The sequence below is a fragment of the Procambarus clarkii genome, chromosome 17, assembly GCF_040958095.1.
Source record: "Procambarus clarkii isolate CNS0578487 chromosome 17, FALCON_Pclarkii_2.0, whole genome shotgun sequence".
NCBI lineage: Eukaryota > Metazoa > Arthropoda > Malacostraca > Decapoda > Cambaridae > Procambarus > Procambarus clarkii.
In genome coordinates, this window is record NC_091166.1 from 41188737 (window position 1) to 41213240 (window position 24504).

A 24504-nucleotide genomic window follows, 5' to 3' on the forward strand; every position below is an offset into this window, starting at 1 on the left:
TCTATTACATCTCTGCCGCCATCTATTGCCTCTTGTTGGCTGTTTCTTATGTTCCATTTCATTGTGTCTGATTGCTATTATCTTGTATAAAAAAATATTTGTTCATCCTTATTCCTGTTCCTATTTAAACGTTTTACTTTAATGAGGTTTCCTTTTCAGTTTTTCAATCTTCTTTTTTAAAGGTCTTTTTTAATGATCCCAGTTTCCATCCTCATAATTTTGTCCTTTTCTGTCATTTCTAAACATTTTTGTCATGTTTTATTCCGTTTAGAGAACCTTAAAGAGGCGATTTCCCCCATTTAAAATTTGCCTATTCTTCTATATTCACCAGCATTATCTTTTGTTGTGAGTCCTTCTCCTAACCTGATAATTGTATCAGTGATCTTTGCCTCTTCTGCAGCTCTGTCTATCATAGATTCTGTTTTATTTTCCTTATGGTCTATTATCACAATAATTATTATGGTCTTATTATCAACTGTGTTCTGTACTAATTTACTGTTAAATATCAGACGTTTTTTTAATTATCTGTCTAATGTCTGTTCCTGACTGTTCATTACCGTTTCTGACTTCATTCCTGTTGTTCCTGTTCATGACTGTCTTCGTTAAACACTTGATTGTTTCTTTTTCTACTTGCTTGCTGGTTTTCATCGGATTCTGCACACACTTTCTAACCTTTTATTTACCTCCTCCATCTGTGCTGCCAGTGAATTTGTTCGTAGTATATCTTTGACTAACTTTACACCTAGTCTGTAGAGCTACACCTCGGAGATTTGTTGTGTCTTCGTCTATGTAACCCGGTGGGAGGATCTATGGGAGCCGGGCGGCCGAGCGGACAGCACACTGGACTTGTGATCCTGTGGTCCTGGGTTCGATCCCAGGCGCCGGCGAGAAACAATGGGCAGAGTTTCTTTCACCCTATGCCCCTGTTACCTAGCAGTAAAATAGGTACCTGGGTGTTAGTCAGCTGTCACGGGCTGCTTCCTGTGGGTGGAGGCCTGGTCGAGGACCGGGCCGCGGGGACACTAAAAAGCCCCGAAATCATCTCAAGATAACCTCAAGATAACCCTTTTTACAAAAAAGTAAAAAAAAAATACTTTTCAAGTCCTTTTTCTCTTTCTAAGTTTTGTTTTCTTTCAGTAATTTTTTAATTTGTCAGTAGAGTAGTCGACAGGTTTGTGACTGACTTCTCGCTGTAAATACTCTCATGGCTAAGACAGTTAAGTGTTAGCAATAAAGACCTACCTTAATGTATAATAATTATATATAAATGCATAACTACTGAAATAAAAACAAAAATCTAGCTGAGATTATAAGGTGTTCAGGATAGATGTAATGGTTAATGTAGCAATCTCCGGTGAGGTCTTATAAAGTTCTTTTGTGCTCTCTCTCTCTAATCCTTTTTGCGCTACCGCTCACAGGATGAGTATGAGGTGTACAATAAACTCAACCGCCTTCGGCGGCAACAATCAAATTATCCCTTTTCCAAACACTTTCCTCCAAACAAACAATTTGTATATTTTCAAAATTAAATTTTCCTCCTTCCATAACGTTAAAAGTTTTCTCAGGTGAATCTTTAGCATGTCTTCTATTTTTACTGACCTGCAAAGATTGTCTCCTCCGCATGTTTCTTTAGTGGAAACCCCCAAGAAATCCTCGTCCTGTGTTTTGTTATGGTGGCTGACGACATTATTATTTCTCTTCCACCTTCCTTCTCCTCCACACTCAAACGCCCTTACAGTTTGTTTTCTCATAATTATATCTCTTCTTCGAAAAGGTCCACTCCTTTCTCTACACCCATTCTCCCAGCGGGGTGTAAGGGGGTGCTCCGGTAACACCGGTGTTTCCGGGAAGTGTTTGAGGCGTTGTGGCTCGACCGACGCCAAGAGATATCCTCGTTCACAGATGGTCGCTGCAGTGGAGTGTTCCAGCGAGCGTTTAAAAGCAAAATATACGTGGCTGTGAACGTTTTGGGTGACAAGCGTAGACAGGACGAGAACATTCTCCGGTGCCGGAAGCGATTGGCGGGACGGTGTCGACGGGAGGGTGTCGGGACGGTGTCGACGGGAGGGTGGCGGGACGGTGTCGACGGGAGGGTGGCGGGACGGTGTCGATACTTCGTCGGGACCGTGTCGAGACGTGTGTGTGGGAAAGGAGGGGGGAGGGGGGGGTGTCGGTGTCCTGTCGGGACTATACGTGGAGGGTATTTGTCTAGGCTTTGTCATTGCAATCACATTTTCAAAGCTCTTTTTAACATGTACTAACTTCCCAAACCTCCCTACCTTCCTTTCTTTCTTTCTTTCATTCTTTCTTTCTTTCTTTCTTTCTTTCTTTCTTTCTTTCTTTCTTTCTTTCTTCCACCCATCTTGTGAACTATAGAGTTTCATAATTTCATTCCTTTCCATATTAAACTAACACTCAAGGCTTAGTTTAATATGTTTCATCCAGATGATGTAATTTCACTTGAATAATGTCAGTTTCATCCAAATGATGTCAGTTTCACCCAAATGATGTCAGTTTCACCCAAATGATGTCAGTTTCACCCAAATGATGTCAGTTTCACCCAAATGATGTCAGTTTCACCCAAATGTTGTCAGTTTCACCCAAATGATGTCAGTTTCATCCAAATGATGTCAGTTTCACCCAAATGATGTCAGTTTCACCCAAATGATGTCAGTTTCATCCAAATGATGTCAGTTTCACCCAAATGATGTCAGTTTCACCCAAATGATGTCAGTTTCATCCAAATTATGTCAGTTTCACCCAAATGATGTCAGTTTCACCCAAATGATGTCAGTTTCATCCAAATGATGTCAGTTTCATCCAAATGATGTCAGTTTCACCCAAATGTTGTCAGTTTCACCCAAATGATGTCAGTTTCATCCAAATGATGTCAGTTTCACCCAAATGATGTCAGTTTCACCCAAATGATGTCAGTTTCATCCAAATGATGTCAGTTTCACCCAAATGATGTCAGTTTCACCCAAATGATGTCAGTTTCACCCAAATGATGTCAGTTTCATCCAAATGATGTCAGTTTCACCCAAATGATGTCAGTTTCATCCAAATGATGTCAGTTTCACCCAAATGATGTCAGTTTCACCCAAATGTTGTCAGTTTCACCCAAATGATGTCAGTTTCACCCAAATGTTGTCAGTTTCACCCAAATGATGTCAGTTTCACCCAAATGTTGTCAGTTTCACCCAAATGATGTCAGTTTCACCCAAATGATGTCAGTTTCACCCAAATGTTGTCAGTTTCACCCAAATGATGTCAGTTTCACCCAAATGATGTCAGTTTCACCCAAATGTTGTCAGTTTCACCCAAATGATGTCAGTTTCACCCAAATGATGTCAGTTTCACCCAAATGTTGTCAGTTTCATCCAAATGATGTCAGTTTCACCCAAATGTTGTCAGTTTCATCCAAATGATATAGATTTGTACATTACTGAAAATTGAACCTCCTCCCCCCCTCCCTCTCCCCCCCCCCCTTCCCCGTCGTTCTCACTCGATGCGCCACTCCGTCAAATATGGAACTGTTTTGCCCCAACCAGAAACGTACGAACCCGTACATCCCACCTAACCTGTCGAGGCCGATGCATAGAAAAAACGTCAATATTAGAGTGCGGCGTCAACAAATGCGTCGCATTGTTAACGGATTGGTCGACGTCGCTAAAAAAAAAAAAGCAACGAATTGAGGGAGAGAGGGGTGGAGGGTTGGAGGGGGAGGGAGGATTGTCAAGGGAAAGCGCCAAGCCATTACGACTATATAGCACTGGGAAGGGGTCAGGATAAGGATTTGGGATGTGACGGGGGGGCGGGGTTGTTTGAGGGTTGGTTAGTGAGAGGGCCAACTGGCACTAGCCGCTAGTTGTGCCAGTCTGCACACTTAACAGCTCAACTGGTGATTCCTCTGTATCTCTCACTTACACCTAAATCATCATGGTGTGAGTGGACGAGTAGGGAGCGACGATCTCGCTTCATGCAGGTCGGCGTTCAATCCTCGACCGTCTATCTTGAGATGTTATCTTGAGATGATTTCGGGGCTTATTAGTGTCCCCGCGGCCCGGTCCTCGACCAGGCCTCCACCCCCAGGAAGCAACCCGACTAACCTAACCAAGTGATTGGGCACCATTCCTTCCCCCTTGCCCCCTCTTCCCTTCTGTCCCACGCAGATCCTTATCCTGATCCCCTTCCAAGTGCTATATAGTCGTAATGGCTTGACGCTTTCACCTTAGTTTTGTTTCTCAATTCATCTCCTATCTCTGGCTTGATGCTTACTCTTCTCATTTTCAACCCTCTGTTGACCAGACCACACACTAGAAGGTGAAGGGACCACGACGTTTCGGTCCGTCCTGGACCATTCTCAAGTCGATTGTGACTTGATTGTCGATTGTCTCACAATCGACTGGAGAATGGTCCCGAACGGACCGAAACATCGCCGTCCCTTCACCTTCTAGTGCGTGGTCTGGTCAACTTACTTTAGCCACGTTATTGTGACTCATCGTCTTCAACCCTCTGCTTTCCTTCTCCTATGCTTTTCATTACTTCCCCCTTCCCCCCTTCTCTCCCTCTATACTTATCGTGTCCCTCCCCCTCTCTCTCTCTCCTGATCCTCACCAATTCCTCCTTTCGTTGCCCATTCATCTCCTTCATTACCCCATTCCTCTCCGTCTGTCAATAAATCGAACTCCCTAACCGAACATAAAGGCTGTAGAAATGAAAATACAGTTATCTAATTATCAGCGTTTAATGAGGTTCTTAGCGGCTGTTTGTGACCTCGTAGGAATGGGGGGGGGGGTTGGATGGGGTATATTGGTGGGGGGAGGGGGGGGAGGGGAAGGGGGGGGGACAAAATAGAGGTGGAGAGAGAGGGGAGAGAGAGAGAGAAGTAGACGAGAAACAAGTGAGGGACTGGGGTGAGATACAATAGATTTGGATTATAACAACAATTTACAACAATATACAACTACAACAGCCACAATAACAACTACAACCATAAGAACAACAGTTGCAACAACAACTACTGCTTCAACAACAACAACAACAACATTCCCATAACTATTCTTGATTACTACACAAGAATTATCTCGAAAATTTCCCAACAGGCGGTCATAATTACTGAGGAACATAGGAATTAACCATGAGTTTTGTGTCTGCTGTTTCTGCTGCCTCTTATGTTGAAGCTGCTGCTGCTGCTGCCTCTGCTGCCTCTTATGTTGAAGCTGCTGCTGCTGCTGCCTCTGCTGCCTCTTATGTTGAAGCTGCTGCTGCTGCTGCCTCTGCTGCCTCTTATGTTGAAGCTGCTGCTGCTGCTGCCTCTGCTGCCTCTTATGTTGAAGCTGCTGCTGCTGCTGCCTCTGCTGCCTCTTATGTTGAAGCTGCTGCTGCTGCCTCTGCTGCCTCTTATGTTGAAGCTGCTGCTGCTGCCTCTTATGTTGAAGCTGCTGCTGCTGCTGCCTCTGCTGCCTCTTATGTTGAAGCTGCTGCCTCTGCTGCCTCTTATGTTGAAGCTGCTGCTGCTGCCTCTGCTGCCTCTTATGTTGAAGCTGCTGCTGCTGCTGCCTCTGCTGCTACAGGAGCTATTGCTGTTGTTGATGCACCTACTTCTGCTGCTTTTCCTGCTGCTGTTTTGTTCTCTTCCAGCTGCTTTTGTTACTGCTGATACATCTGCTTTTGTTGATAATCTTACCATTCCTGCTGTTTTTGCTTTTGTTGATTCTACTGTGGTTTCTGCTTTTCCTGCAGCTTCTGCTGTCGTTTTCTGCTTCTGCTTGAGTCGTTGAGTCCGACCATATCAGTAAAGAGCCTTCAGTTCCTCTTAAGCAAAACATAACATTAACAGCGTCTCTCTCTCTCTCTCTCTCGTCCCATATAAGTAAAGGTTATATGTTTCTGAAGAAAAAATAATAATCATTTTAAGTGGAGTCTGGTCTTAAGGTCCTCTTCTTGGGGGGGGGGGGGTTGCCTTGAGTGCTTTCTTTATTTTTTTTACACTTTCTCTCTTTCTTTCTCGCTTTCTTTGTTTAATTATGCATTATTTCCTGTCGTTTGTTCTTATTTTTCGTGTCTCGTTAGATATAATTTTGCGTTATTTTTCTCTTATGTTTTCATTTTCATGTCATTTGAATTTCTTTGTTTATTTAGAGTGTTTCATGCTAATTATCTTGATATATATATATATATATATATATATATATATATATATATATATATATATATATATATATATATAATATATAATGTTTTTAGTCCTGATAATATTTCTTTTGTGTTGAAATTTCTTCATCACAATATAACAAGGAGTGATGTTGCCGGCTTTGTGTTTTTGTGTATTCCGTTTTCTGTTAATTTTGGATATTTGTCAAAACTTTAGAGTTTTAATGTTTTATTTGCTCACTCTTTTATTTGTTCATTTAAACAAATTATGTAATTTCTTTCTGTTTTTTATTTGTATTTTTTTGGCATAATTTAATATATGGGAAACATCTGTTTTGTTTCTCGCTACCTGGTGATTTAAATTATTTATTATTCATTATGTTTTCATTTCATAATTTTATGTATGAATTATTTTTTCCATTGAATTTACTATTTTTTGGTTACTTCAGTCATTTCCCCCCTTTTTTATTATCACATGATTGTTCAATTATGTGATATCATGCAGTTTACCATCTTGTCCCATATCCAGTTTTCTGTGAGGAGGCTGTTGGCATCCCATATGCATCATGAGTGTTCCCAGCCTGTGTTTAATGGCCCGCTCTCCCTTGAATCAACCGACCTCAGCAAGTCTGTCGTCAGAAGTGAATTACCCCGTGTGTTGCCCGGGCTTTTTGATGTGAGTTATTGACCCCAAAACAACCGCTAGATAAAGGTTAATGGTCAGTATTTGTATACAAACAGATATTCACATTCACGAGGGATATATATATATATCCCCGCCGCCTCCTAGCGGGGGTTCACATAAACATTCATTTAACAGTAAGGACTCTGGGGAGAATTTCCGGTTCAGAAATGTTTCACTGTTGAACGTTTTTTTTAAGGCCGTTCAAGAGACTGATCCTTATTTGTTTTTGGAATAGGGTGCAAATTGCTTATAAAAAGTGGTTTGTTGAAAGAAAATGTGGAGGATGAGGCTGAAAGCTTCAGTAGAGAGAGAGAGAGAGAGAGAGAGAGAGAGAGAGAGAGAGAGAGAGAGAGAGAGAGAGAGAGACAAAGAGAGAGGGGAATTTATGGTACGAAGATGGATAGTAGGGGAGAGGAGAGATAGGGAAAGACGGAAGAGATCATAATAAACAGGGAAGCATTGCCAGAAGCACAGACAGATGTAAACTGAAGATAAGACACAAACACACACACACCCACACACACACACCCACACACACCCCCACACCCCACACCCACACACACACACACACACCAACCACACCCTCCGGGCTCGAGCGACGCACTGCAGGACTCCTTCAATGCTCAACACGGACCTCCACAGTTGCTTTATCGACACATATGACGGGGGAAGCCGCCCCGGGTTCCTACCCCATAATTCACTCTCCTCTCTGGCTCGCTGGGGAGGAGGAGGAAGATGGAGAATAAGAGAAGGCGGATGATAGTAAGGAAAGGATAGAGAGTAAGATGCAGGGAAGAGAAATGAAGAGATGGTGACACTGATGTAGAAGGAAGTGGGGGAAGATAGGATAAAGATAAGATAAAGATTAGACAGCAAGGAAGAAGGGAGTAGAAAGTCACATGTTGAGACACGTATTTCCTCAGGAATAGTCAGGTGTTTATACAGATATAGAAGATATATTACCTTTGTTTTACATCGGCTTTGGGAGTAAATTTAGTGTGTGTTGATTTGCATTTTCGGGTTATAGCTAGTTGGGTCAGCTTGTCCGGAGCGTAGGATGAGAAACAATGTGAATTTACACTACCACAGCTCTTCTCATTCTCCTTCTCCCCCCCTCCCCATTACCACTACCCCCATAACCCTCCCCCCTCCCATTCACCCCCCATCACCGATCGTGCCTAAGCCTCTCCGCTCATCTCAAACTTTTCCCTTTGATCTTAACCTCTCAAACGTTGCGGTAAATCCACCGCCCTGAATCTCCTGGCGGTCTCCCGTAGTGTCTCCCTTCTGCGAGGTCCCCGTGGTCGCCTGTGGTCCAGGTCTCTTGTGGTCCAGGTCTGTTGTGGTCCAGGTCTCCTGTGGACCAGGTCTCGTGCATAAACTGTCGAGGCTGATGCTTAAAAACGTCAGTATTACGGTGGTTTAATTTTCCTAACACTCCTGTGATTTTTAGGTGTTTTTCGAGTCTGGTAAAAATGCGATGTAGTCAGTGAGAAGGTACACACACACACACACACACACACACACGGGCCTCGTAGCCTGGTGGATAGCGCGCAGGACTCGTAATTCTGTGGCGCGGGTTCGATTCCCGCACGAGGCAGAAACAAATGGGCAGTTTCTTTCACCCTAAGTGCCCCTGTTACCTAGCAGTAAATAGGTACCTGGGAGTTAGTCAGCTGTCACGGGCTGCTTCCTGAGGTGTGTGTGTGTGTGTGGTGTGGAAAAAAAAAAGGTAGTTAGTAAACAGTTGATTGACAGTTGAGAGGCGGGCCGAAAGAGCAAAGCTCAACCCCCGTAAAAGCACAACACAACTAGTAAACACACATACACACACACACACACACACACACACACACACACACACACACACACACACACACACACACACACACACACACGGATTAATTAAATGCACTAGGCAGTGATGTGGTGGAGGCTGACTTCATACACAGTTTCAAATGTAGGTATGATAGAGCCTAATAGGCTCAGGAATCTGTACACCAGTTGATTAACAGTTGAGAGGCGGGACCAAAGAGCCGAAACTCAACCCCCGCAGGCACAACTAGGTGAGTACAGCGCTCGGGAGTCGTAGTTATGAGGGTCCCGGTTCGATTCCCAGCCGATATTGATACCCTTTCTAACAAACTGCATTTAAAAAATAATATTTTTAGCCTCGAATATTTCTGTGGATTACATTATCATTGAGTGAGAAAATGTAATTTACCTGAATTTACCTGTGGAGAATTTTATGTTTGATAATGCACACAAGTTCGAGTACGACATTCATCTGTTAAGGACAGCACTCTTGAGGGTGAGATAGAGAGCAGAGAGAGGTTGAGATAGAGAGCAGAGAGAGGTTGAGATAGTCAATGAATCAATTTAATACATCTATAGTGGTTGACCAGACCACACACTAGAAGTTGAAGGGACGACGACGTTTCGGTCCGTCCTGGACCATTCTCAAGTCGATTCTTGAACTTGAGAATGGTCCAGGACGGACCGAAACGTCGTCGTCCCTTCAACTTCTAGTGTGTGGTCTGGTCAACATACTTCAGCCACGTTATTGTGACTCATCGCCTGCACATCTATAGTGGGTTATTTAAAGACAACAGTTGTTATCCCATAGCTGCCAACGCGAGCCAGAGTCTCACAAAAATTTAAAATTAAATTTAAAAATTACAATAAAAACTGTTTATACATCTGCAATGTGATAATTTTATATATACCTGACTGTTTGGGAGCCACGTATAGACCCAATGATTGACCTCATGTCGTGCCTCTGTACCAATATAACAAAGGAGGATTTTCACAGTTATTATCACTGGTTCCACGACTTGCCAAGGGTCCAGGACTGGGGACTCGGGGGAATATAGCCACTTGCAATTCATTTTAAATATGATAGTTGGGTTATTTACTATGATTACTATCATTATAATAATACTAATTAATCTTGGTATTAAGCAGGTTTGGTGTGCCCAAACTGTTCAGCCTCGTTACGTGTGATCGTTGGTGGTGTAGGTGGAGCACCAATTAGCGAGTGTAATGGGGTGTGGTAATGAGTTTAAGGGCTGTTAGATCGCCTGTTACAACCCAATGAACACGATAGCTACATTAGAGCGATAGCCATATTAGAGCGATAGTCACATTAGAAAGAAAACTACATTAAAGCGATAGCTGCATTGCAGCGATAACTGCATTAACGAAATGGGCTAAATAGTGAGATATCCAATTAACGAGATGGCTAAATTAACGAAATGGGCAATTGATCAATGCTACATCAGTGCTGTCGAGTCATCAATGTTACTAATTCATCAATGCTCAAGACACATAGAATACATTGAATAAAGAGATATCCAGATAGATATCTGGATATCTCTTTAGATATCCAGATAAAGAGATACTTTAATCCAAATTATGTATTATATTTTTCAATAATGACATAAATATTACTAATAATAATAATAAAAATAATATAATGATAAATACAGTGGACAATTTATTCACGAATAAAGCATCCCAAAAAATATACATTAGATCAATACAACTTTGTCGGCCATTTTGAACGCTATTTTAATTATTTTCGGATGATTTCATAATCGGATTTTAGCGTCCGTATGGGGTCAATTATTGTGATCCGGATGAATGAGGGGACAGGACGCGTAGTTTGTATATGTGTGTATATTGTTTAATTATAATACATATAATCGGTAATGGGTTGTAGAGAATCTGTTATGTTATTCAGTTATTTTTAATATTATTGCATATTAACTTAATGTATCAATGAGAAAATTAGTTGTAGCCGTGAGGAGGATTCGAACGTGTGCTCTGGGTGCTCTCACAAGCACCCGCCTAAGGCCACTGTATCACGACGTGGTCAAAAAAGGGTTATAATTTGGGATTCGACTGAATTCTTTACTGCGGTACTTAGAGCGTAGGTTCGAATCCTCTTCACGGCTCCTACTGATTTTATTGGTATTATTATTATTATTTTTATTTTTTTCTTTAGATCACTAGCTTTTTTATTTTGTTGTTCGTGTAGTGTAAACATCTCTCTATCCCTTTCTTTAGTGTGCTTGCTCTCTCCCTCTCTCTCTCTCTCTCTCTCTCTCTCTCTCTCTCTCTCTCTCTCTCTCTCTCTCTCTCTCTCTCTCTCTCTCTCTCTCTCTCTCTCTCTCTCCCTCCCTCCCTGTGCTTGGGATGGGAAAAACCTACCCTCTGGCCTCTTTATTTTCTCTCATTATTTACGCTAGTTTCACCTTTATTGCCTTTTATTGCCTCTGTCCGCGATGCTTTCTCTTATTTATCCTTTATTGCAGTTTTATTGGTCTTGTCTTTATTATTCCCGCATTCGTCATACACACACACACACACACACACACACACACACACACACACACACACACACCCTCCCACGTACATACATACAAACACACTCCCATGTATAGACGCGCACAAACACATTCCCACACACACACACACACACACACACACACACACACACACACACACACACACACACACACACACACACACACACTAACCAAAATGCGCACTCACAAACGCACACTGATAAACACGCCTCAGAAATATATATATATTGATTGCGGGTTGATCACAACATCAGGTGAACCCTTAACCATCACACTACAAGGCTAACTTTAGTAAAGTAAAGTTTAGTAAACTTTAGTAAAGACTATGAAGTAAAGCGCTTCCCAAATATTGTAGCGAGTTGTTCTTTTATATCATCGTTACCCATCTACCCATCTACCCCAGGTAGACGGGTAGATGAAGGCACGAGGCTCACTTGATCGCTGGTAGACTAAGGCACAATCACCACTCGATTGTAGGTAGAATGATATATATATATATATATATATATATATATATATATATATATATATATATATATATATATATATATATATATATATGAGGCAGATACTCTGGTAAGTAGATAGATATATGCATGAGGCTCAACGTCTTGCAAGTAGACTGATAGATTAACTACTGGTTAGTAGATTGGTAGATATGAGGAGAGTTGTTAACGGTATCTCTGAAAATACTATAGTTTGCTTTCAAGAGTGCCGCTTAACAGTAAACATAAAACAGTACTGTAATAGGCAAACCACAACAGCCTGATTAAAACCATTTCATTCACTTGGGCTGTTGGAGACTCGAACTCAGGCCTCAAAAGACACGGGAATGTAGCATCGTCCTGAATGGAATATAAAATAGTCTAGCCTCGAGAGGGGCTGATACTTTAGTGGTTGAAATGGGTGGTTGAGAAGGCAGGGGATAACACTGCATGGTGCAACCTCCTAGAAAGGGACTGGAATCGATTGGAATCGATTGGAATTGACTGGAAATTAAATCTCGCAGCAGAAGGCGGTTATCGTCGCTACCAGCTGAGTTCTCTCTCTCTCTCTCTCTCTCTCTCTCTCTCTCTCTCTCTCTCTCTCTCTCTCTCTCTCTCTCTCTCTCTCTTTCTCTCTCTCTCTCTCTCTCTCTCTCTCTCTCTCGCTGCCAGGAAGGGAGCTCTTATCACTATTCTTTGATCCCTCACAAGGGCGCTTACAGTTATCAAGTTTTGGGAGTGCTTGAACGAAGTCATAAAGATAATAAGACTACCACCTCTTCTTGCAAGGAAAGATGAAACAGTTTGAAAATTACGTTAAGCAATATCACACGATGCCTCGTACCTACCTCTCTCTCTCTCTCTCTCTCTCTCTCTCTCTCTCTCTCTCTCTCTCTCTCTCTCTCTCTCTCTTGTGAGAGAACTGTGTTGCTTTTTGTTAATCTTCCTTTCTATTCACTCTACTTTATTTGTATTTCTTTAGCTTTCTTTCACATGCTAGAATTGGGCTTAAGGCTTATTAACCTCTGCAGGGGGGGGGGGGGTTATTAAGGCCTATCAAACTCTGGAGGGTTATTAAGGTCTATCAACCTCTAGAGGGTTATTAAGGCCTATCAACCTCTGGAGGGTTATTAAGGCCTATCAACCTCTGGAGGGTTATTAAGGCCTATCAACCTCTGGAGGGTTATTAAGACCTATCAACCTCTGGAGGGTTATTAAGGCCTATCAACCTCTGGAGGGTTATTAATGCCTATCAACCTCTGGAGGGTTATTAAGGCCTATCAACCTCTGGAGGGTTATTAAGGTCTATCAACCTCTGGAGGGTTATTAAGGCCTATCAACCTCTGGAGGGTTATTAAGGCCTATCAACCTCTGGAGGGTTATTAAGGCCTATCAACCTCTGGAGGGTTATTAAGGCCTATCAACCTCTGGAGGGTTATTAAGGCCTATCAACCTCTGGAGGGTTATTAAGGCCTATCAACCTCTGGAGGGTTATTAAGGCCTATCAACCTCTGGAGGGTTATTAAGATCTATCAACCTCTGGAGGGTTATTAAGGCCTATCAACCTCTGGAGGGTTATTAAGGCCTATCAACCTCTGGAGGGTTATTAAGGCCTATCAACCTCTGGAGGGTTATTAAGGCCTATCAACCTCTGGAGGGTTATTAAGGCCTATCAACCTCTGGAGGGTTATTAAGGCCTATCAACCTCTGGAGGGTTATTAAGACCTATCAACCTCTGGAGGGTTATTAAGGCCTATCAACCTCTGGAGGGTTATTAAGGTCTATCAACCTCTGGAGGGTTATTAAGACCTATCAACCTCTGGAGGGTTATTAAGGCCTATCAACCTCTGGAGGGTTATTAAAGCCTCATGCATGCTTCTCTCATCATCATAAATCGATTTTATGTTTTCAACAATTTTAAATAACTTCTTCATGATTGAAGGGTTGAGATTCAACCTTACTTTTCTTGCGCTTACGTAATTTTTCTTCACCAAACTTTGAGATGTATCTCTTGCGTTCATTCCTGCTTTGTTTGTTTCTGTGTTGTTCATTGCATACATTAAATTATTTTCCAAACTGCTAATTTCTGTAAGTACTTTGTGTGTGTTTATCATGTGTATGTAAAATGTATAAAACATTTTATAATAAATGTTTTATCATACATTTATGTATTCAGTGTGTGTACTTACCTAGTTGTACTTACCTAATTGTGCTTGCGGGGGTTGAGCTCTGCTCTTTCGGCCCGCCTCTCAACTGTTAATCAAATCAACTGTAACTAACTACTAACTAATGTTTTTTTCTACACACACACACACATACAGGAAGCAGCTCCGTAACAGCTGTCTAACTCCCAGGTACCTAATTTACTGATAGGTAACAGGGGGTATCAGGGTGAAAGAAACTTTGCCCATTTGTTTCTGCCTGGTCTGGGAATCGAACGCGGGCCCCTCAGAATTACGAGTCCTGCGCGTTGTCTGCTTAGCTACCGGTAGCCCCGGTAGGTGTGTGTGTGTGTGTGTGTGTGTGTGTGTGCATCATAACCCATGGTGGATGTCACCTGAATGAAACAATAACCCAAAGTTTTAATGAAAGTACCACCAAAGTACCACCAAAGTACCACCAAAGTATACTCCCCACCAGGAGTGTAGCTAAGTCTCTCTCTCTCTCTCTCTCTCTCTCTCTCTCTCTCTCTCTCTCTCTCTCTCTCTCTCTCTCTCTCTCTCTCTCTCTCTCTCTCATATAAATTATACACCATATATTCGCAAATTAAAAAAATTAAGTAAAAAGTTTTCAAATAATTTACACTTTAATACAGTATTTGAATTGAATACAAAATATAGTGTAAGGTGTATACTGCCTTACTGTACCAACCACAACAGCCTTGCTGGCCTGGGTGTAGTCTATGTGTAACCTGTGTCTGGGATTGATTATTATTAGTAAGATTACACCCCCAGAGTGTCGAACACGACTCTCTAGGGTTGTATTCTGTGTCCTAGCTCATCCTATACTCCGGGGTGTAGATTGTTTCTGGGTATTTATTTTGTATTATTCATCTTTGGTTTAATTTCGTATTTTTTTTTAATAGTTGTTCGTTATTCCACCAGTGTAGAATGTGGCATTTGGTATTTTATAATTTACATGGGATGGACAGGATGGTGCAGTTGGTGATTGACAGGTTGGTGTAACTTGAGATTGACAGGATGCAATTCGTGAGAGTGGATGGGTTTTAACCGAATGTTGACGTTTTCATCCGTGTGAGACTTAAGGAGCCCATCACAATAGCTCACTGAATCAGCGAATTTAAACTGAAAAAGATTGAACACAAATCATTGTAACTAAGCTTAAAGTTGGCATTGAAATTATTATGGAGATAACATAAATAGGTTTTCCCTTTTGAAATTTAATATTATTATTATTATTATTATTATTATTATTATTATTATTATTGTTGTTGTTGAGAAGTGTAGGGAAGCTGTAATTTGTATGTCGTGCACAATATACTCTCACCAGCCACACCTCATTTGTGCAGGAGAGTCTAAATTGGTATTTAAATTTTTAGGTCATAAGTAGTGTATTTTTTGTGTGTGTATGTTCCGTATTTATAAATTATCGTTTTATTAAAATATGTTGACCAGACCACACACTAGAAGGTGAAGGGACGACGACGTTTCGGTCCGTCCTGGACCATTCTCAAGTCGATTGTGAATGGTCCAGGACGGACTGAAACGTCGTCGTCCCTTCACCTTCTAGTGTGTGGTCTGGCCAACATACGCCAGCCACGTTATTGTGACTCATCTCCTGCTTACTAAAATACTTTTATGCGACTCTTTCTTATTCTAATCTACCTCTTAGGTTCATTTCCCCATCGTGTTCCCCACCTGTTCTTCACACCTCTTTTATCACGTTATATGCAAGAGCCCATTGATGTTCACACAATATTCATTGCTTCTATATTCATTGCTTTTGGGGCTGGCCTTTGTCATGGTAAAATTTTGATTACAAGCCCGTGGGAGAGTTTAGGTGGGAGGGATCAGCTTACCTAACTGCCTCGTTGGCTCTTATAGACCAACGGTGGTAGTGGTGCTGGATCATGTTGACTTAATTGGGGAATTGATGGCTTGAAAGTTAAGTTGGGGGTGAGAGAGAGAGAGAGAGAGAGAGAGAGAGAGAGAGAGAGAGAGAGAGAGCGAGAGAGAGAGCATTAGACAACACTCTCTCTTAGAACACTGACAAACATTTCCATATATAAATATAGATTTTATTCCTAATTAAACAAATGATGCTCGATATTGAATGGTTATCTTGAGGTTATCTTGAGATGATTTCGGGGCTTAGCGTCCCCGCGGCCCGGTCCTCGACTTGGTCTCCTTTTTTTTGTTACATATCTCCCAGGAAGCAGCCCGAAGCAGCTGTCTAACTCCCAGGTACCTATTTAATGCTAGGTAACAGGGGGGCATCAGGGTGAAAGAAACTCTGCCCATTTGTTTCCGCCTCCACCGGGGATCGAACCCGGAACCTCAGGACTACGAATCCGAAGCCCTGTCCACTCAGTCGCCTTATATTACTTGCCCAATTATATTATCGGGTATATTGGTTGGTATATTATTGGTTGGTATATTAATCAATTAAAAAGAGCCAAAACGGTTCTACTTTATGCCTTAATGGAGTTATATGATGACTAGGTTACCTCTCTTGGTGTGTTTTCGTATCAGTGAATTATTTTTATGGCTCATAAATTGTTAATAATTCATCCAGCACTTCATCATAATTCAACACTGTCGTTAATTTATTTGTTAGAACATTATGTGGTCAACTACTGCGTCAAAATTCCCGTCGTTTATATTTGGCAGTTAGTAAGAGGTGATTTATGCGAGCTGTAAATTTCACGGAGCAGTGAGGAAAATATTTTATGGTCGTGTAGAGACGCCGTGATAGTGAGGTCTGGTTGACGAGTTTGTTGGGTTCTCTGTGTCTCTTTCTTTGTCTCTCTGTATCTCTCTCTGTCTGTGTCTCCCTGTATCTTTCTTTGTCTCTCTGTATCTCTCTCTGTCTCTTTCACTTTCTCTGTCTCTCTTTCACTCTCTCTGTCTCTCTTTCACTCTCTCTGTCTCTCTTTCACTCTCTCTGTCTCTCTTTCACTCTCTCTGTCTCTCTTTCACTCTCTGTCTCTCTTTCACTCTCTCTTTCACTCTGTCTCTCTTTCACTCTGTCTCTCTCTCTCTCTCTCTCTCTCTCTCTCTCTCTCTCTCTCTCTCTCTCTCTCTCTCTCTCTCTCTCTCTCTCTCTCTCTCTCTCTCTCTCTCTCATTTATTACACTTTTAACTCATTATTCACATTCTCCTTTATAATGATCTTTTTTCCCCCTTTGGTTTTCATATTTTCCTTTGTGTTTTTCCTCCTTTTCTTATACTTTTTCACTCTTAATCCACGACTTTCTGCTTCTCCTCCTCTTCGTCCTCCTCTTCCTCCTTTTCCTACTCTATTTGTGGGTGTCGTTTTTGAAGAAACTTGTTGCCTGATTACCCACCATAAGTTGGAGCTGAATAGGGCGCTTGCCTCCTCTAATGGCGCTTACCTAACAGTCCCTGAGGTCAGGTGAGGTCAAGCTCGCTGGATCCAACACCCTTGGCCCGTGGATTTTATCATTTTGCTGAAGTTTTGAGTTCTTTGTCGAATCTCAAATGACTCAAATCTCGTTTTTTTGAGTTGTTGATGGAGGTGGCTTCTGCGACTTGCTCCATGAGGGTAATTCACTTGTTTTAGCCTAATAAGCGCCATGGTATTGCCTCTTCCAGGGGCTGAGCAGATCACACACTAGAAGGTGAAGGGACGACGACGTTTCGGTTCTCAAGTCGATTGAGAAGGATTGAGATTAACATACTTTAGCCACGTTATTTCATCGCCTCTTCCAGGGGCTAATAACGAGGATTAGTCTCCATTCGTTAGTTTCGTACGCTTGTAGTTAGACAAAACCAAGTTGAGATTTGACGCTTGTTAAATGATGAGAACGGTCCGATACAAGAGAGTGATACAGCATGATACAGTCATTTCAAACAGTTAATCACGAGACAGTTATTTTGACTTCAAGAAATATGCCTCAGGGGGGGACTTCGTTTGCCTAATTGCCTGTTAAGTAGTTAGGAAAGCGAGCGAATCGAGGACAGTGTTTAGGCTAATTACGAGAATGTAGGACTCAAGGCTTGTAATTATCGTCCTGGTAATTACCCGGGGATGTTGAGTGGTTAGAGACGGTAGTTCTCTTGTTTCCCCTTACTTGCGTTGTTTCCCCTTACTTGCGTTGTTTCCCCTTACTTGCGTTCTCAAGTTCCCCTTACTTGAGTATTTAGTTAGTTTATGGAAACATTATTTCTGACATATCAAGGTGTATATATATAGTGAACATACACTGAGAGGTGTACCCAGCTTCTGGGTGTATGTTCACTGTGTATTTCAGCCCTGGGCTGTGTTTAGGGTTCAAGTATACTCTCTGGTTAATGAGTAGGTTGGTGTGGTGGCCAGGGGTTGACAGATCTTTGTAACCCTTCTCTCTCTCTCTCTCCCTCTATCTCTCTCTCTCTCTCTCTCTCTCTCTCTCTCTCTCTCTCTCTCTCTCTCTCTCTCTCTCTCTCTCTCTCTCTCTCTCTCTCTCTCTCTCTCTCTCTCTCCCTCCCTCCCTCTATCTCTCTCTCTCTCTCTCTCTCTCTCTCTCTCTCTCTCTCTCTCTCTCTCTCTCTCTCTCTCTCTCTCTCTCTCATATATATATATATATATATATATATATATATATATATATATATATATATATATATATATATATATATATATATACATAATATAATGTGTGTGTATATATGTATTCATTTTACAATTATTCTGACACCCATTTAAAGTTAGTGTAGGTTTTGAACGCTCTGTCATGATTTTTAATAATAAAACATTTCAATTAGTTTTTAGGAACACATATTTATTAGACAACCGGCAGCCAGCCAGCCAGCCAGCCAGCCAGCCTGCCAGCCAGCCAGCCGGCCAGCCAGCTAACCGGCCAGCCAGCTACCTTCCTTCTGGCATTTGGTGATCGTATTTTCCAGAGCACATTCTCTGGGTGTCTGATGTGCGAAGCTCTATGTGAAGCTGTCTCTTGTCATGACAATTTACGAAGCTGGCGGCCCGGTCCCTACTGTGTTTGGCCTAGGCTCTTGTGTGTGTGTGTGTGTGCTAGGGGAGGTAAAGGTATTGGAGTGTGTTTACAGAGGGATTACGTTTCTCGTGAGTGTGGTGCTTGTGGGTTTTCATACTTGGTTTGGCAAGGACTTTGTTGTGTTTGTGTGTGTATGCAAATTAGCGCAAGGACTTTTTGGTGTGTGCTTGTGTGTTTTTAGTTACAGGTTGGGATGGAGTGTTTTTGTGATTTTAACCTGCTATAGGTAAACAGAGGCATTAGGTGAAGGGAAATATGGAACCCCCATCTGTCTTTGTCCTGCAGTGGGATTCGAACGAGAGATATTTTAGCTCTACTCTCAACCCAGACAGTCTTCTGAATTGACCCTCATCGTAAAAAATGCGACCGTTTTGTCTAGAAACTTACGAATCCAAGTTTCTTCAACTTACAGTCCAACTTACGAATACAATTTCATCAAAGCAATTCACTTATCTAAGGAAAACGTGAGCTTCTTATGTACGATATACTTACATAAACCTCAAGGAAATTGTATTTGGAAAACTCTTCCTCGTGAAAGAGTTCGAATCTTGGACCCTCCCAAGGGCTGAAAACCCACGAAATCTGTCGAGGCCGATGCAGTGGAAACGTTAATATTACGGTGGTTTTATTTTGATTAATTACGTAATTAATAAATAATTAATAATTACGATTAATAAAAAATTAATTTTGTAACGAATTCGTTGATACTGTTAAAAAAATTACAATGTATTAAGTGTGAGGACAGGTTGGATCTCTGAGATACATCATACAATAACGACGATTATTTTTTTCATTAGCAACGTATTTATGCAGTAGTGTATTGCAAGATTTTGTTCTCTAAATAATGATGAAGTTTCTTTGCTCTTGGCACCTATGAATAATAAGTTTCAGTGTTGTGATCGATAGTCAAAGGGATTGTCTATTTCTTCGACGAATTTGGTCTTGAAGATCATCTGTGTTTCGTTCATTGTGTTGTGTAGTGAAGGGCCGGTCACGTGACCTGCGACCGATCACCACCACTACCACCATCATCATCACCACTACCACCACTACCTGCCACCACCATCACCCAGCACCATCACTACCACCAATACCTCCCCTACCACCACCACCACCACCACCCCCACCCCTACCACCACCACCACCACCATTACCACCACCCCCACCCCTACCACCACCACCACCACCATTACCACCACCAATACCTCCACCACCACCACCACCACCACCCCTACCACCACCACCACCACCACCACCCCCACCCCTACCACCACCACCACCACCACCACCATTACCACCACCAATACCTCCACCACCACCACCACCACCACCACCCCTACTACCACCACCACCACCACCACCCCCACCCCTACCACCACCACCACCACCACCACCACCCCCACCCCTACCACCACCACCACCACCACCACCACCACCACCACCATTACCACCACCAATACCTCCACCACCACCACCACCACCCCTACCACCACCACCACCACCGCCACCACCACCACCACAACCACCAATACCTCCACCACCACCACCACCACCACCCCTACCACCACCACCACCGCCGCCACCACCACCACCACCACCATTACCACCACCAATACCTCCACCACCACCACCACCACCACCACCACCACCACCACCACTACCACCACCCCCCCTACCACCACCACCACCACCACCTGCCACAAAGACAAGATAAACACTGTGTTTACATATATATTGCGAATTCATACGATAGCATTGTTTGCAAGCATTTAACTCCGACCCTTAACTCTGGCATGTTACCAGCTCTAGTTTACATGTTAATGCTCTACCTGTAAACCGCGCTAAAGAGGCGAGTCTTCATTTGTAAATAAGCAATCTACATTACAATTGAGGGCGAATGAAAAAGTGTCGCTGTTGTTAAGCATCGGAAGTGTTGGAGGCATCGAGCTTTAGCTCTTGGACCCCCGCTATTTTAGTCACTGGTTACTTAATGCAATGACTCTTGTCCTATTTCCCCTATTATATCTAATTTTAAAAATTATGAATGGAGTTTGCCTCTACATTCTGCTCCTTTGCTACGCTCTATTTTCTCACTATTATGCTAAAATAAAACTTTGTAACATGATAATAAAAATAATAATAATTTTTATTTGCAAAAAGGTACAATGGGTTAGTGAGATTATATAAGACTTTCTTGCAAAGTCTTCAACACACACATAGCGTTTCGGGTAGGTCTCTTGACCTCATGTTCTGTTGGTGCTGGTTGGGAACTATTCCTCTTTTTCCACTCTGTCAGTCTCCTTTGGTATTTTTCACGTCACTGTCATGTCTGTTTTCCCCTCTATCTTTCTTCTCTTTCCTACCGTCGTCATTGAAGTCCTGTGACCCCCCACCAGAGCATAAATTCGACCCCAACAGTGTATAACCATGACCCCCATATTATTTATAACTGTGACCCATATTATGTATAACTGTGACCCCCATATTATGTGTAACTGTGACCCCCATATTATGTGTAACTGTGACCCCATATTATGTATAACTGTGACCCCCATATTATGTGTAACTGTGACCCCATATTATGTATAACTGTGACCCCATATTATGTATAACTGTGACCCCATATTATGTATAACTGTGACCCCATATTATGTATAACTGTGACCCCATATTATGTATAACTGTGACCCCATATTATGTATAACTGTGACCCCATATTATGTATAACTGTGACCCCCATATTATGTATAACTGTGACCCCCATATTATGTTTAACCGTAATAATTTCTCAGTTCTTTCTTCAGTATTTATCTGTCTACGTTTTATCTTTGTTCTCTGTTGCTCCTCTTTCTCCTTTCCATCCCCCTACAATCGTCTCCTCCTCTCCAATTCATTTCCACTCTTCTCCTCCACAACTCTTCCACAAAAATTCACCTTTCACATTAATTGCAATATTCCCAAAACGGGATGAAATTGCAACCAAAAATATAAATCCTGAATTTGTATTCCTCAGCTTCTTACGCTTGTTGAAGTCAAGCGAATACTTTATTTCTGAATATACGCTGGAGTATAAGTCATATTCGTAATTTAATCCCCGAGGCAATTTTCCCGTTCTCTCTCACACATAATACGGAAGCGTTATATCTTTTTTAACGGAAACGACCAATCCGTTCAAAATGCGACACATGAGTTCGAATTAAAGCATAGTAATAATATTTGCTGTGCGTTGGCCTCGTCTGGTTAGGTGGGTTGCTTGGGTTGGTACGTTTCTGGTAAGATAAAACAGTTGTATTTTTAACGTAGGGGTAGTTTGAGAGAACGAGCTGAGGGTGTGTAGGGGGTGGGGTGTTTGATTATAAACATGTGTGTTGGGGCCCTAGAGCTAAGCACGTGTTGGTGGGTGGGGGGTGTTGTTGGGGATGATTATATGTGATAATTGAGAGAGAGAATTAATTTCTCTCGATAAGTTATCAATACTTTAATTGAGAAAAGCATGAGAGAGAGAATTACTTTTCTGCGATTTTCTTAATATTTTTCGGTTATGTCCTGTTGATTAAGCTTTAATGTTGTTAATAGGAAAATAGAAAGGGAGGGTCTCTTTGGCTGTGGGTCTCTTGTTTGATGGCAATCCCCACCCTCCATGCTGGGCACATACCCAACAGCAAGTACTGGGAAAAAAAGTGTCGTCTAACATGATTGATGAAGATTAAGCCACCCAAAAGGTGGCACGGGCATGAATAGCCCGTAAGTGGTGGCCCTTTTGAGCCATTACCAGTATCAAGAGCTGATACTGGAGATCTGTGGAGGTGTGACTGCACCCTGCGTGACGGGAGATGTCTCCCGTGTCGTCTAACAAACATTCTAATTTATGTAGACAATCACACATACACCACGCGCGCACGCACGTACGCTCGCTGGCACGCTCGCAGGTGCGCGCACACACACAAAGAGCCAGAGCTCAACCCCCGCAAACACAACTAGGTGAGTACACACACACCATTCCTTCCCTGTCTCATCCCAAATCCTTATCCTGACCCCTTTCCCAGTGCTATATAGTCGTAATGGCTTGGCGCTTTTCGTTGATTATTCCCTCCATCCTCCGCCTCCTTCTAAACTTCCTCCTCATACTCATCCTCTTCCTCCCCCCCCCCACCTCCGTCGTGATATTAAAGATAATCTCTCCTACAATAACTCTCAAAAAAAAGATTACGCTTTTGCCTGAAAATCTCTAATGCCACATTCAGAAAATCCGCCATGATCAAATATAATTATACATTCTAATCGTTAAATATATATCGTTAATTAATTTGTATAAAATATCACCTACAATGTAGCCAATCATAGTTATCTTGAGATGATTTCGGGGCTTTAGTGTCCCCGCGGCCCGGTCCTCGACCAGGCCTCCACCCCCAGGAAGTAGCCCGTGACAGCTGACTAACACCCAGGTACCTATTTACTGCTAGGTAACAGAAATGATAATAAATTACATTCCGTTACATTGATGTATCTGTAACGGAAATAGAGCTGTATCTCTGAGAGGGGGAATATAATATATGTATTCCTTCTATTTCAGATATCTTTCACGCTGCGAATGAAGAGGTGAGTACCGGACCGATGTTGGACAATAGTCCTTAATAACACATCTGGTTTTTGTCTGACGCTACGCTTCTTCTTGCTACGTTCACTGAACATTCGTTAAGAATTCCATAATCCAACGCTGGAATATAGCGTTGGACGTAATCCAAAGCTATAGCGTTGGACGTAATCCAAAGCTATAGCGTTGGACGTAATCCAACGCTATAGCGTTGGGGAAGATCATATCGTTGCTCAAGTCCTGTAAAAGTACTTGAATTGGTGAGTGTTTTACGCAGGAAGGCAGAGCCGGTGGGTCCTAGTTAGAGTACGAAGTGATCCTGTGATGCTGCGTCCTGATAGACAGTGTTTAGATGGGGAAGGTGGTTCTTTGTGGCGTTGTAGAGAGGTGAAGTTGGTGAGTTGAGAATAGATAACGCGTAGAGAAGGGGAAGGAGAGATTGAGGTAATGAGGAAGGGAGATATGAAGGGAGGAAGGGCTAGACAGGAATAAGTTAACAACAATAGAATAGGGGACAAAGGGTGAAGAGTAATTACTGTCTTAGCTGCACCTTTCACCGCAAACATTGTAATGTAATCACCGCAACAATTACCTACATTTTTAGAAGTAATTGTATCATTAGACGTTTAAGACGTACTGTTTGTTAGTTTTTTTCCTTACACGTATTTAATGGCGTCTCTACCTCTCCTCCCCCTCTGTCTTCATTTGTCTTTCTGTCTCTCTCTCCATTCGTATTATTCCTCCTTCTCTTGTCTCCCCTCCGTCGTTTCAAGTAATTATCCAGAGATAGAAGACTAATATTAATTCAGATTGGAGCAGTTTATTATTAGAAACAAAAACACTGTTTTTGTTTCTAATAATAAACGTTTCGGTCCGTCCTGGACCGACGTTTCGGTCCAGGACGGACCGAAACGTCGTCGTCCCTTCAATTTCTAGTGTGTGGTCTGGTCAACATACTTCAGCCACGTTATTGTGACTCATCGCCTGCAACAAAAACACTGGTTCGGAAATTTAGT

The 24504-nt window shown here is 42.2% G+C and overlaps 1 protein-coding gene and 1 long non-coding RNA gene across 12 annotated transcripts in view; one reads left to right on the top strand and one right to left on the bottom strand.

The window, feature by feature from the left end:
• The window catches only part of LOC138365529 (uncharacterized), a 560302-nt gene that overhangs the window by 258453 nt on the left and 277345 nt on the right, over positions 1–24504 (top strand). For 4 of the 5 annotated variants that reach the window (XR_011228887.1, XR_011228889.1, XR_011228888.1 and 1 more), the window contains one exon: positions 23468–23493. The exons of the other annotated variant lie outside the window; for it this stretch is intronic. This is a non-coding gene — a long non-coding RNA (uncharacterized lncRNA). The remainder of the gene's footprint in view (positions 1–23467; positions 23494–24504) is intronic. 5 annotated transcript variants of the gene reach the window in all.
• LOC123772470 (zwei Ig domain protein zig-8) overlaps positions 1–24504 on the bottom strand; it is a 327791-nt gene that overhangs the window by 208400 nt on the left and 94887 nt on the right. The gene's annotated exons all lie outside the window — the stretch shown is intronic.